At 38.7% G+C, this 15000-nt stretch overlaps 1 long non-coding RNA gene and 1 pseudogene across 2 annotated transcripts in view; one reads left to right on the forward strand and one right to left on the reverse strand.

Annotated features, from left to right (window-relative positions):
• Positions 1-565: 565 nt before the first annotated feature.
• LOC138045915 (uncharacterized) overlaps positions 566-15000 on the reverse strand; it is a 16397-nt gene continuing 1962 nt past the window's right edge. Inside the window, exons 1-3 of one of the 2 annotated variants that reach the window (XR_011131700.1) lie at positions 14583-15000; positions 12903-12991; positions 566-651 (exon numbers count right to left, since the gene is read on the reverse strand). The exon at positions 14583-15000 is cut by the window's right edge and continues 1962 nt beyond it. This is a non-coding gene — a long non-coding RNA (uncharacterized lncRNA). Of the gene's footprint in view, positions 652-4084; positions 4422-12902; positions 12992-14582 lie in introns of those variants that run through there. The other variant, XR_011131701.1, reaches the window with a different exon arrangement.
• LOC138044886 (uncharacterized) lies at positions 6285-7443 on the forward strand (annotated as a pseudogene).

Raw genomic sequence — 15000 nt, forward strand, 5'->3', positions numbered from 1 at the left:
AAGGAAATAACATCTGTAAGGCAAATGAAAATTAACTTACCTGCAACGAATCCTCAGCAAAGCATCGCTAGAGTAAACAATTGATCGCGAATTTGTGCCTTCGCCATTGTGAACAACATGGCCATGTGGGAGAGTAAGACGGAGTTCGTTACAGCGATGAAAAACATAACAAGGACCTGGATTAAGCGCACTGTCTCCAGAAATAGTGATGTCAACAGTGAGATTCTTAGCAGGCAAGTAAAGGCAGATTTTTCATGGTTGGCCCATTTTAATACGGGCCGAAAAAAGAATGCAGATGATAAATCCGTAGTTTTCCAGTTTAATTAGTGTGAATTGAGCGATGAAGATAAACCAGAAAGAAATCACAAATTTGGTTTCATCTGTGATGAAAGACAATAAGAGAAGACATATACTTTCTATCAATGAAATAAGTGCTTGATTCAATTGAAGGAAGAAGCCCTCAGGCAGCAATAAGTAAAACATACCAGGACCCACAAAAACAGGCTGCAAGTCAAATTGGTGCATGTTACAGATTTATCATAAGCCTGCACTTACCCCATGTGAGGTGGTAGCCAGAATAAACCAGGGGCTCAATCCTCCCTTGACTTTTCCCAAAATTTACATCTTTCCATTTCCACCCAAGCATTGGTTCTGAGGATAACAGTACAACTGCTCATATTAACTCTAAATGCAACATCATTTTGACCCAAAACAGGTTTGCTTCTTTTTAGTTAACTACAAATTCGGAAATTTGAGATCACTTGCTCATGGCATTTCATTCTACATACACATATATAGATCAATGATCGATACCCCTTATCAGGGTAAAGAAAGCTTCAGGTTTTGAGTATTGCCCAGCAACAGTCGTTTTGTGAATTATCATAATAGATTATTTATGGCTCCCATTAGAAAAGGAATGACAAAATTGGTTAGGTGGAAGGTGTGACCATGAAGATCAACAGAATGACAACTTGCTCTGGTTTGATTAATGACACAAAGATCATGCTTCGGTAAATCCGTAGCTTCTGAACAAAAACCTATTTTGATGCAAAATTCCTGAAATCTGTATTTCCAGTTCTGGCTTAAGGAAACTTACAGTACATAGTAATCTCTTCCCGTTAATACACACTATTTTGAGACAATAACACCACTGGAAAGGCTATTTAAAGACAACAGGGTGGACCTTTATCTGGTTTGTGCTGGAACAAAGGAATCACAGAAATACAGCAAACTTTTTGGTGTGTGTAGGATAATGCATTGTGATAGAAAAGAAACGTTGTCAAGTTTGACATAAGTCTAGAACAAGATTTAATCCATTTTTTTCAGTAATACCTACTTGATGAATAATCTTCACAGTTCATCGCATTGTGATATTTATGCAATTTATTATGTTTCTCACATGAAACACCCCCAGTATATTGCAGCGTTTAATTTTATGGGCAATCAGTATGCCACCTTTGTGACAGAGTTAATAAGGAGTTTAAACTGCCACTTTTGCATGTATACATGTATAAATTAACTGTGTGTGTCTTAACAGCTTGAGATGTAGTACTAAGTAGTTCAGATCCATGAAAAGGTTGACTATTTCATAACTTACATGTATGTATTTAAAAGTTAAAGAAAGAAATGCTGTGACATGTACATGTAAATGCCTCTCTTAGTAATTTACTTGAAACTGTTACACCTTTCATCTTTGCATGCATGACATCCTTATTTTGAAGAAAAAATATTTTTCAATAGGTCGTGTTCACCCATGAAGGAAACAAGCATAAAACAAAGAAAGATGGCTTAAGTGACAATAAAGGAAGCACTGATAGACAATAATTATTGTTATGAATATTTTTTGTCAGACAAATTAACAAGTTCTGTTCCACTAATGATATTTGGGAAAACAAAATGGGAAGTGGAAGAAAACACAGTTATAATGATTTTGCAAAACCAAAGCTGAAAGTGAGTCAAATTTGGGAAACCCATACAACACAAGTGAAGGTGTGGTCTTGGAGCACACCTTGGTGTGTTTGGAAATGCTCATAAAATTGTGTTAGGATAACACTACAAGAGGTGAGAATTTACCCAGACCTTTTAATGCAGTACTGTTTTCAAGGCAAGAAAACGTGTGGTTATTTACGAAAGTCGCACAAGAAAAGTGGTCCAAGTTTGACTCTTACCCCAAGTTTTCAGTAGTTTGTAAGACAATCACTTGGTACATGTATTAAATATTCACTGAAATAACCTGTTCACAATTAAAAGGCTGTATCAAGCACACAGCTCTAGAATGTCAGTTCTCTTACATGCTGTCCAATCACTGTTGCCCCTACAAACGGATTAATTCCGCATTGTTATTGATCTGCGGTCAGTGGTCATTATGGCTCGGATGACATTTTCGTACCTCCGTAGTTTTGCTGTATTTTCTTGAATTCCACCCTTTACCAGAACGAAAATTTGACTGGAACTGTTTTCCTGAAGCTTCATCCTGTGGTTATGCTTCCTCTAACTTCCTCAGAGAAAGCATTTCACTGATTTACCAACCTCAACAGCTAGCGAGGCAGATCTGTCATCTTGCTTCTACTCAACGTGCAAGGAAATATCATGCCTCCAGGATTCCCTACTATGCTACATGTACCTCAGACAGTACTTTTCACCAAGCTCATCTCCTTACAAGTGGCAATGCCCAACTTAATCCAGGCCCGATAACAAACTCCCCAAGGTGCTCTGTTTGCATGAAGATCATTTCTAGAAATCACAGAGCCCTGAGTTGCAATCAGTGTGAACTTTGGTGTCACATGAAATGCGGTAACATGAAACCGATCCAATATAAACACTTTCAACAAAAGGAGCAATTCAATTGGATTTGTCCGGTATGTCTTTTATCCGTATTAGCTTTCACCAAAGCATCAATTTCGACTGATGAAGATGTTTATGAGGAGATAACTCAATAAACACCAACATTCACGGAATGAATCGAAATATCCCAAGCCTTTATAAAGACCACTACACCAAACTCAAAGGTCACAGTTTAAAAATTGCTCATCTCAACGTTAGAAGCCTGATTACGAAAACCAGCAAGATTAAACTAATGTTATCAAAAAGAAACCTTGACATCCTTGCAATTACAGAAACACATCAAGACGACGAAACACTGACAAGGGAAGTCATGATAACTGGATACAAAGTAGCCAGGCTGGACAGGAAGGGTCAAGAAGGCGATGGCTGTATAATATATTACTCATATAGCTTGCACATATACGCGAGACAATCTCAAAATGGACATTGAAGCAATCTGGATTGACGTCACTATAAAATGCTCAGAATACTTGGCAGCTTTCCCCTTCACAATGTCATTAAAGACCCCATAAGAACACCCACAACTACTTCTACCCAACTTGACCTCCTTATCACCATTGACACATCTAAGATAATAACATCAGGGACATTTGACCCAGGCCTACATGTATCCGGCCACTGGCATCCGGCATCATAAATCTACAACGCAACGGGACACCCCCGAAATACATCTTTGCAAAAAATTATAAGCAAGTTAATACTGAAAAACTAAAACATGCATTTACTACTGCCCCATGGTCTGCAATCAAGGCATTTGGCGACTCTGATGACATCACATTGGCATGGGAAAATGGCATGGCATCGGTTTAAGTCCGAACAAAACAAACCTCCTTAGACGTATCAAGATTATCAACCCTAACAAAGCCTCCGGCCTAGACATAACTGCCCTCTGAGACCACATCTCATTGGTGAGGCCTCTGCAGAAGGCCTCTTCACTGTCTTTAGACTCCACTGTTCCATCCTAATGGAAAGTATCCAGAATGCTCACTACTCACAAGAAGGGAAACAAAACAGACAGAGGAACAATTGTGGTCAAAAGTTGTTGGGAAGGTTGCGCGCATCAGTTCACTTCACACCTAATTTGATTTTTCTAACTAGTGGCTGAAGTAAAGAAATACCATGATCTTGTGGCCCCCCTCCCCCATATTCAATGTTCGAGTTCTTCAAGCAAAAAAAGACATCATTTTTTCCCCTGGAAAATCCACCATTGAAAAGGGGGAGGGGGGGTTTCCACAAAAGGAAGCTACCTTCCCAACACTTTTGTCCATGATTGTCTGAAAACAACAGTTTTTGGTGTATGACACAAAATTTACAAAAGATATGCAGTTGTTATTCTCCATAATTACAGTTCGATAGATTATCTTTATGGTCGATGTTTTAGGCCACCATTCTCAGAACATGGAATTTGCTTCATCCATCTATATGCTCAGTCCGAGGAAGGGTTTTCCGTGACACAATATTGTGGTACAACAATGCGCATTGAAAGTCCTTTCTCTGTAAAATTCCCATTCTGTTTCATGAAGTTCACCACTTAAAAAGGTATTGCAGCATAAATTTGCTATCTAGAGGTACAACTCCTGAAAAATATACAAAATATATAGAAGACAATTGACCTGTTAATGATCAACATATTGTTCTTTGTGTTACTCCCACGATGGTAATACAGCAAAGGTTTTTTTTGCCTAATTCAAAGCTCACCAAGACATGTAAACCATGTGTTTGGAACTGAAAATTCGTTGTTGTACTACTTTTTTTCCCATTTTATTAAGTAAATGCATTTTTAGATGGCCTTCAGGTGATGTATTGAGAGAGAATGGCCACCTATTGACGTACAATGAACACATGCCTGCGTATTGATTTCCCGATAACACAGTTACAGTTGCATATGTAAGGCTCTGAAGTCTGAGAGTTTCATGAGTATGAAGTTCCTTAGAGTTTGACATCACAAGAAGCAAAGTATAAAACCTTGCTAATCAAAACAAACAAGAAATGTTGCATTTGTATGTCATGCAGTGTAAAAAGTTACATCTTGTTAATTCATCTTCTTATGTAAATAAATGAATACAAAACAGTGTTTCACATAATACTCCACAAGTATATGGGAATTTTCAAGGCCAGTGTGGTACGTTTCAATACAACTTGAATGATTATGGATAGAATTCAATACTGCGACGTAACTGATTGTGAATTTGTCCCTTGGAATAAAGAAATTTCTTCATTTTGAACAGTACTCCCTTCTGCTGTGGGAACTTAAAAGATTAATTGAGTAATAAGTTCTCATTTATATTTGTTTGATGGAGTACTGTGTAATTTTACCTAGGCTTTTTAATATTTGTATATATGTACATGTAGAGAGTTATTATTTTTTCAATTGATTGTAACGCGCCGGGGATCATATTTTAATGTAGCCGGCGCGATAGAAATGATTAATGTTATTATTATTATTAGGTTGCACACAGGAAGCAAACTGTACAGGTTCTGATCATGCACTCTGGTATAATCACTAAATAGAAGGCCTTTGATTGCTCAAAGAATGTCTTGGACTGGTAAAATAACGGCTGCAGAGGACAGTCACACTGGCAGAAAACAGCGGCTTTTATACGCTCAACTTAACCATATTGAAACTGCATGTTAGCCTTATTAAATGAACTTTAGAAATACGTCTAGAATGAGAAGCTTTGTTTGATCAATGCAACAGGCTCTACAAAATTTCTTGCTTGTTAATTTATATAAGTGGCTCATTAACTGCAGTGCCTCAAGTGCTGTAGGTCACTTTCTCGCAATTTTCTTCACATTTAATAGGCAGTACCAATGATAATTATCAACTGCACCACTTCAAAATTGTTCTCTTAACAACCTCCGTGTTGTCTACCAGACTACAAAGTATAATTCTCCATAATAATAAAAAAATCACTTTCATTTTTTTCTTCAGATTTTGAAAGTACTGTATGTTTGATTAAAATTTTTTCACCATTCACCATTCCTCCTTGGGAAAATTAATGCCATTTGCTCACTAGCTTAAAATTTCAGTGTAAATACATACAAAACACCAGTTTTCAAGTCTGAAAGCCTGAAACTCCTGTGCTTTATATTTTAATACTGTATTACTGTAATGCAGGCCGTGTACAGTGTACACGCACATTGCATTCTTAAACTAGTGAGTTAATTAATTAAAAATGGCATCTGACAGGATGCGGCGATGCGGATCTGCATAATTCACTGAAATCCGCATCTTCCACATAATTCCGATATTTTCCGCCAAAAACAGAAGAAATACCTGATATTAGTGATAAAGCAGCTCCTTAACATCCACAAAAACATAAATGCCGAGGAAATTGACTGTTTTGAAACGCTTATTTTCCTGAACATTGAAGAAAACAAACCATTGCATTCGCAAGATGAAAGTTCGTTAGTAAGATCGTAAGCAGTTTCTGCGCATTTTTTCGCCAATGAGCCTGGACACTAGTTTTTGTTCCTACAATGCTTTCCATTGGACGAGAAACAGTTACACTTCAGCAAATGACATGACTGATAAGAAACTAAGTTTGATTCTGAGCGGGAAAGTTAAAACACCATCTTGTTTTTGTACTCAGTAAATATGGATAGATTTGTTATCAAGGAGGCAAAGAAGAAGAAGGATCCTCACTTGGCGGTTAATATAACCGCAAGAGATAGAGCCAACCAATATCCAGGAGTTTTCCACGTTGACAATGGCCTCTTATTCTGTTCAACCTGCAATGTTGTCGTCGATCATGTGAGGAAATGTGTCCTTGAAAAGCATCTGGAATCTTCCACACATAAGAAGAAATCGGACCAGGTAACAACGAGCAGTGAGAAGCAGAGAACATTAAAAACTGCTTTTGAGTGCAAAACAAAGCCACAAGTGGAAAAGGTTAAGGTTTGCGAAGAATGGATAAAGGTTTGTGCAGCAGCTAACATCCCTCTACACAAGTCCGACAACCCTATCATGAGAAATTTTCTCAACAATCGAGTGGTTAACGGAGGCGCTATTCCTTAGGCTTCTCAGCTTCGTGATTATTATCTCTTTGATGTCTATCAGATTGAAAAAGCTGAGCTGAAAAACAGGGTCAAAGGCAAGAAAGTCGCTTTAATCACTGACACGCTCTGTGACCGAGATGGAAGATACGTCCTTGACATAATGGCAGTTTTGCTGGACTTTGACGATCTTTCTCCTTGTGGAAAAACTGTGGCATATATATTAGATTCACACTTTTTGAGCGCGACCAATAATAAGCTATGGTGAGAACTGTCACTGACTATGACATTGACTTCAACAATGTACTTGTGTTCAATTCTGACAATGTCGGATACATGAAAAAGGCCTTTAATGACACACTATCTTGTCTGTTCCCTCTGTGTGTCCACATTACCTGCCATAGTCATATTGTTAATTTGGTTGCCTCTGACTTCAAAAGAAACTTCAAAGAGGTTAATGAATTCGTGAAGTGTTTCAGAAATCTGTTTTTCATTCCAAGCGGCAGGAAGAGTAGATTTGCAAGTTTTTTGCAGAGTGCTCTTAATAAAGAAGACGGAGTCAGGATGCCACCAAACCCAAATACCGTATTTACCCGTGTATAATACACACTTTTTTTCCACTAAAACAGCTCCGAAAATTGAGATGCATATTATACTCGGAATCCATTGTTTTAGACACGCGTCCCTCATTAGCATAAAAACAAAGACGCATTGGTTTTTGATTGAAAAGTAAAAGGCTTGACCAAGATCCACTAATAAATTAACCTTTCTGTTTAAATGAACAACTGAACAACATAGCCTTCACTTTTGAGCGATAAACTGAAACATCAAAATGGCCACGAAACTGCCCGGAGTTTACAATGCCGGTCTGATAAATAACGCTCGTTAATTTCGCTGACGATCATCTGATTTCACAATGTTATATTATAAAACTTTGCAAAGAATACAAACAACCCACTACATGTTACTGGAAATATGGACAAAACACCACTGATCTTCGATATGCCGCCGAACCGAATGATCAACATTACACCGCAGAGAAGAAAATTAATGTCACGCAACTGTTTTGTTGGCACGTGCTGGTGATGGATCAAAATTAAGATCAATGGTGATTTTCAAGAGGAAAACGGTGCCTGAAGTTGAAAACAAGCACAGGGTTATCAGCGACGCCCAAGAGAAAGGCAGACTGGATGCCGAAGGAATGAAGAGTTTGGCGTGCTCCACGTGTTGGGACTGGGGAGACGAAGAAGCCTGCTTATTTATGCTTTCGAAGCTCGTGTGACTGAAAGCATGAAAGCAGCATTTTACAGAGAAAACACCAATTTAGCAGTAATTCTTGGCGGATTGACCTCAGTTCTGCCTGAAGAGATGATTGAGTCGTATTTTGTCAAATATGGAGTAGTAAAAAACGATCTTGTGGATGGACAACAAGATGAACTTGTCGATGACGAATCTTGTGCGAGAGAAGTGCTGTTCGATTGTGACTACGAGTTAAAGGTTTCAGTTTTTAAACACTTTACATAGGCTTATTTACTTTACTGTTGTATACAGCAGAGCAAATTTTGTTATCCAGGAAATGGATTTTTCCACACTAATTTTTTGCTCTAACTTTTTTTTCAAAATGCAGTCCAAAATTGGGGTGCGTATTATACACGGGCGCGTATTATACACAGGTAAATACGGTACCAAATGTTGGAGTGTATGGTTCTAATTCGTTCTTTATCATGCCGATTACTACTCACCTCTTGGGGGGTTCATTAAAGAGGAACTACATCAGGTGAGAAATGTTGCTTGCACTTCTCTTCTTCGACTAGAAGAAATGTACAGCGACAACAGTTTCATAAAGAAGCTTGGGGCTCAGCTGAGATTTTTAAAGGTGAAGTCTCCAAGCCTTAAAATCTATATGGACTACTTCTAGCAGAAGGTACCACACGTTATTGATGCATATGGCAAGATGGAGAATCTCATGTACTATCTTAAACAGAACACTCACTTGTCGGAAGAACACCTCGATTTTTGTTTTGAAGGAGACAATTTCAGTTGCAAGGAGAGAAACGAACTGGTTCTTCTTGCAAATTCAGCCTTTACTGCTGCCCATGAGAAATTACATAAATATGTGGTAGCAGGTTCTCAGCCAGCCCTAAAGTTTCTCGAGCAGGTCCGCGTATTCGATCCAAGGAATCTTGTTACTTCAGACACTGCCTTTGATGCAATTGATAGCACTCCAGGATTTGACAACGTCTGTAGAAACGAATGGGATTTTTACGTAAAGCGACTAGGACCTGACGCTGTCAAAAGGAGCAGAGATGGCCACCTAGATTTTGTTCTTTTTTGGAAGTCAAATGCAGCTGACCTTCCAGAGCTCTATAAGTTGGCCTCGCGCTATTGCACAGCTACAACAGGCTCTTACGATGTAGAGCGAGCGTTTTCTGCATATGATGACATTCTTAATGAGAAGCGGCTATCTCTTGATCGAAGTACAATCAAGGCATTCCACTTTTTAACCTGGAATCTCAGGGTCCTGTTTTCAGAAGAGCAGAAGAAGGATAGACTGATAGCAACACCATCAGTACCTGTTCTTCATACACGAGTTCCACAAGCTACGCCAAAACAAGCTGACCAGGAGCAGATACCAAAAGACATTCCAAAGGTGTCTACAGAACCGATGCAACAAACCCACGCAACCACCAAACAGCTCACCGATGACTTAGAAATGACAAAGGAAGGTCAAAAGGGAACGAAGAGGAAAAACTGTGAAAAGGATGTCAGGAAGATTGCACATTCTGGGAAAGCGAAAAAAAAGAAGGAATTGTCCGGGAGGGCTTTCAGAGTGTCTCTAAACACTGTCATTGGAAGGGCATCCAGTGCGGCTTTGCCTGCAAAGTGTAATGTTGAAAACGGACTGGATCATGAGATATCCACAGTATTTGCGACAGTGGATACTTGTACATTTCCTCATTACAAAGAGCCTCTCATAAACTTTTTGGTTCACGAAACAGCTAGTTTTAAAGGAAGTAAATTGATTGATCAGAAAGATCTTCTGGGTCTTATTGGCAGCAATACTCGAGATGAAGGAAATTACCTAAGTACCTTCATCATTGATGAGTACTTGGAAGTCCCAGTTACTGAAGCTAATTCACAGGGCCTGAAAGCTGATACAATTGGATGGGTGACGTTTGAGAAGATGGTCGGTGTGAAAGCAGCTAATTATGTTTTGAAGGGGAAAGCTCCATTGCTAGAGCAAGACATCGTCCTTGTACCTCTCAACCCGGGACAAAGTAAACATTGGTCACTTTTAGTTGCTGAGCCAACAGAGAAGAAAATTTTTGTTCTGGACAGCCTAGCTGCAGCATATGTGAAGCCATGCACAAAGAATGCTATAACCAAGATGTGGAATCTCTTACAGGAGACTGATGCTGGACTTGATCCCAAAGAGTGGCAATTCTTCACAAACACCCCCGAGGACATTCCTCAACAGCCAAATAGTTACGATTGTGGTGCTTTTGTTTGTGCATACGCTAGATGCCTACTTTTGAAATGCTCTCTCCCTGACAGTTTCTCAAGCTTCAGAAAACACCTGGTTCTAGAGCTTCACCATCACAAAATTCAAGCCTTCAAAGTGTTTCCCCTTCCACAACAGGGGAAATTCTATGCCATTGAGTATCAGAAGGCATTTTACATTGGCCAAGCCCTAACAAAATCTGAGGGCTTTCAAACCGAGTATAAGTTTCTCCACACAAGTGGTGCCAAAGTCTTTGCATGGCCAAAGCGCGACGACGTTGAAACGTGCCATGATTCTTGTGCCTTCTATGGGCCTGTATCTGTCCTTGGAAATGCTCCATTTACCATTCCACAGTTAACGGAAATAGAGCTAGTATTTAGTTGGCGCAGGAAGAGCAGAAAAGCAAGAAATTAAAGGTGACATTGTACTGGCTCGAGGATTCTCAAGCTTTCCACTGCATAGGAAGTACCTCCAAAATACTGGGATCTGCGGACTGATCAGAATAACTCGAGAACTCAAAAGATTATTTACAGTTGTAATGTTGATTGTTCTTTTTATAACCTATATTACAGGAAGTGTTTTAAGGGCCGATTTACAGGGTACGATTTTGCCGCATGCGACAACGGCTTACGACAGGCCCACGACATGATTTACGATTGTTGTGTACGTCAGAAAAAATGTCGTAGCATTTTAAAACGTTTTAAAACGCTGCGACAATCGTAAGTCATTTCGTAGGCCTGTCGTGAACTTGTCACATGCGACAAAATCGCATCATGTAAATTGGCCCTAACAGATCCAAAACAGGCTAAAAATACAATTTTAACTTTAGATATAGATTGTGAAAAGCATGAACTGGAAGTTGTGCATTTGGAATTGCAATAATAAGAAACAGTACTAGTGCCGCTAACGTAAAAGAGAATTTTAGTTACTATTTGAAGTGTGTAGTTGTTAAAATGTACATTTAAGTCATTCAGCATTTTGGTATTCACTTTACCATGTTCCTTTTCACTTTTGTGAATGAAGAGAAAAAAAAAGAATGCTGTCATGAATTATAAAGAAGTGCATTGTTTGAAATTGTAATGTTTGTCACCGCTGTTTGCGTCTTACATGTATTTTTGATTAAGCTATATAAAGATGGCCATAGGAAATATATGTATGCACGAAATGCTCTTGTGTTGTGAACCGTGTTATAAATTATAATTTCATAACATACCCTGGGCTCGAAATAAAAAAAAAAAAAGGATCCGATCACAATTTTGCGACAAGATATGAAAATTTAGTCGCAAGTTATAGTCGCAAACTGTAATCATAGAGAAAATAGGAGCCCGCAATACATATGTGTAAAAAACCGCTGAAAATTGTCAATGATCGAGGGAATGGATCGCGCTCCAAAGGTACAGTATTACAATTTTGCTCCATTATCTCCAAATTGAAACATTTGAAATTCATGATGAGAAACAAAATAATTTTTTATCGCTTTATTTATTTTACCAAAAGTTGCGGCAAAATCCCAACTGCTAACCCTTTTATTTCAACGGTGAAAGCTGGTCGCAAATTGGTGACTCCTCCATGTATTTTAATCACAAAGGGCAAAAATTCAGTCACAAATGCGATTGTATTGGTTGCAATTTCGATTACGGATTTACCGTAAGCATGTAATACATTGGACGGGCCTAATTATTAGTTTTACAACTTGTTTAAATTTCCGCATAATCCGGTGTAATTTCCGCATAATCAATGCATGTTTCCGCATAATATGGCCAAAATTTTCCGCGTAATCTTTAATTTTTTTCCGCATCCTATCAGAAGCCATGATTAAATAACAAAATTCCAGTCAAAATAAACAGATGTCTTTTTTAAATCCAGGCTTAAAACTTAGGTCACTTAGTGTTTAGTTAAGTTAACATAGCTTTGAAAATTATCCAAAGAAAAAGAAGAACTGATTCTTTGGTCATAGTTGCACTTTAATCCATGAAAAATTATTTCCCAAGAACCCTCCCTCCTGAATATTTACTCATGCAAGGAACAAGTGGACACTGTGAACTTACTTTTCATCTGGACTGTATGACTTTTGCTACACCTATTTCTCCACTGGCCAATTTTAAATCTTTAATTTCATAGCCTTTTCACTTACACAATTATATATGATGAAATGATATATGAAATGAACTGTACATTGAACTTCAGATTTGAAATCCAGTGAATGTTTAGTTTTGCTTCATAACTGCGAGGATCATTGCTTCACTTGACAATTATATCTCACATGAAATCATTTAGGTACTGCATAAAAATTATACTCAAGTATGCAAGTGGTACGCAACTGAAGAGGGATAGAGAAGCACACACTGCACTTTTACATGTAACTTATTGTGTGCTTCTCTATCTCTCTACAGTTACGTATGGTATAGCCTTTCATTTGCCTCGAAATTTCTAACTTTCATTTATTCAAATGGTTTTATTAATTTTGTTCCAAATAGTCTTTAGACTCCATACACTTTAGTTTTACTTCAAAAACAGGTGTGATTTACTGAAATAACGAATAAAAACCAAATTCAATTACCGGTAACCCATTGACTCCTGGGAGTGAGACTTAACAGATGTTACTCTGTTTGATACCACATGATTTTACTCAGCTCATCAACAGCCCACCTGTGGAGTGAATAGGTTAATTCAACATTTTTTTACGTACCCCATAAACAGTACTCTCATCAACTTTCCTTAATCAAACTACATGTACATGTATCTAAAAACAATTAAGGCACTAGAATCAACCATCAGTGTCACATGTAATTCAATTAAAGTGTGCCATAAGCTTATATCCCTATTTTAATATGCCCATAAAGCATTCACTTGACCCTAATAACAAAGACAGAGAAAAACTAATGTGGGAGTTGAACTCATGACTCTCAACAAATTTCATATATAAAGAGCTACTAGTGTGGTGCTTGGTGCTGCGAAAGAAAACTAATTTTGGCTGACTACCTACAGGTATGTACATTGTACGCTACCTATCTCAAGCGGGTAAGTATTCTGTAATTGCTCCATACTCGCTCCAACAAAAGCGAATAAAAAAAAAAACTTACATAGTTCTACCAGTGCACCTTTCCAAAAAACTGCAACTGACAAGTTCAATGTCATCGCACATGTGGTAGTCCTCAGCTAACAATATCTCAGTGTCTATCTCAGTATTTTACTAGTGTTCTCATCTCTCATCGCAATTTAATACGTCAGAAATACAGAAAAAATATATTTTTTGTCTTTTTGCAGACAAGAATTCAAGGACTTCGAATACCAAAGTGTCGTCAAATTCGCTCAGTAACCTGGCTAACCTGGAAGGAAGCGAGGGTCAGAGTGGAAATGTGGCAACACTTGTGTGTCACTGTAAAAAGCTCCTGCGATCTGTAATGTTGTTACCTAATTTGGCGATACATTGTACTAATTTAAGGGCCCAGATGTTAGAGCACAAGGCCGGACAGTAAGAGAGTTAGTTTTGTTCAGCACGAAATAAACGGCAGGTTTCTTTTACTGGTCACAGGTCACAGGTCATTGTTTTACTTATACAAAAAGTATCCTAAACATTCATAATAGCTAACCTTAGGCCTCAAAACTTTTCTTTGAGCGTAATTAGGCCTAAGGTTAGCTTTTATGAATGTTTAGGATGCTTTCTGTATAAGTGAAACAATGACCTGTGATCTGTCACCTGTAACCTGTGACCTGCAAAAGAAACCTTCCGCGAAATAAACAACGTTTCTATCAACTCCTGACTCCTAGTTTGACAACATCGTTACATTGGCGACGAGGACTCTCGGACTTACTACCACAGCGGATAATTCTACAGGATATTTATCTCGCAAACGCGTGAAGGATGGCCAACGCGCTACCCACATTCCCCGAGTTCGACGTATCTGAAACAAGCACACAAGGCGCAAGATGGAAGAAATGGCTCTCCCGATTTGAAAACCTACTTGTCGCTATGAACGTCACAAACAAGAAACGACAGCGAGCTCTGTTATTCCATTATGCTGGCGAAGCTACAAATGAGGTTTTCGACACGTTGCCAAACACTACCGCAGGAGAAGGCGAAGATCCGTTCGACAAGGTCGTACAAGCGCTCACAAATTAATTATTTCACTCCCAGACAAAATCGTGAATACGAGATTTATGTGTTCCGTCAGGCCAAGCAAGAAAACAATGAGAGTACTTCAGCGTTTCATACAAGGCTAAGACAGTTAGCAATTACCTGTGAGTTTGATGATGTGCATCGCGAGAGTCCAAAGCTGTAGTTCTCTCAGGCTACGTACGAAAGCCCTTGATCCGTCGTACACTCTAACACAGCTGTTAGATGCTGGTAAGGCCATGGAGCTCTCGAAAACACAGGCCGCTAAAATTGAGGATAAGTAATCTGTCCATAAATTGTAAATTGTCCTCATGCGGTGGCATTCGAAGCCGACGGAATCGGAATAATAACACAAATTCAAACCAAGATGGTGAACGTTCAGTTGACAAGAAGTCACGTGCCTGGAAGTCACGCAGCAGCGGTCACGAAAACCGGAAAACAAGCGTAAAGTGCCGAAATTGTCGCCAAAATTACCCCTATCCTGGAGGAAATACCTCCTGCCCCGCTTATCAAGCCACCTGTTGAGGCTGTGGCAAGTTAA

This window comes from Montipora capricornis, chromosome 4 (assembly GCF_036669925.1).
Source record: "Montipora capricornis isolate CH-2021 chromosome 4, ASM3666992v2, whole genome shotgun sequence".
NCBI classification, from domain to species: domain Eukaryota; kingdom Metazoa; phylum Cnidaria; class Anthozoa; order Scleractinia; family Acroporidae; genus Montipora; species Montipora capricornis.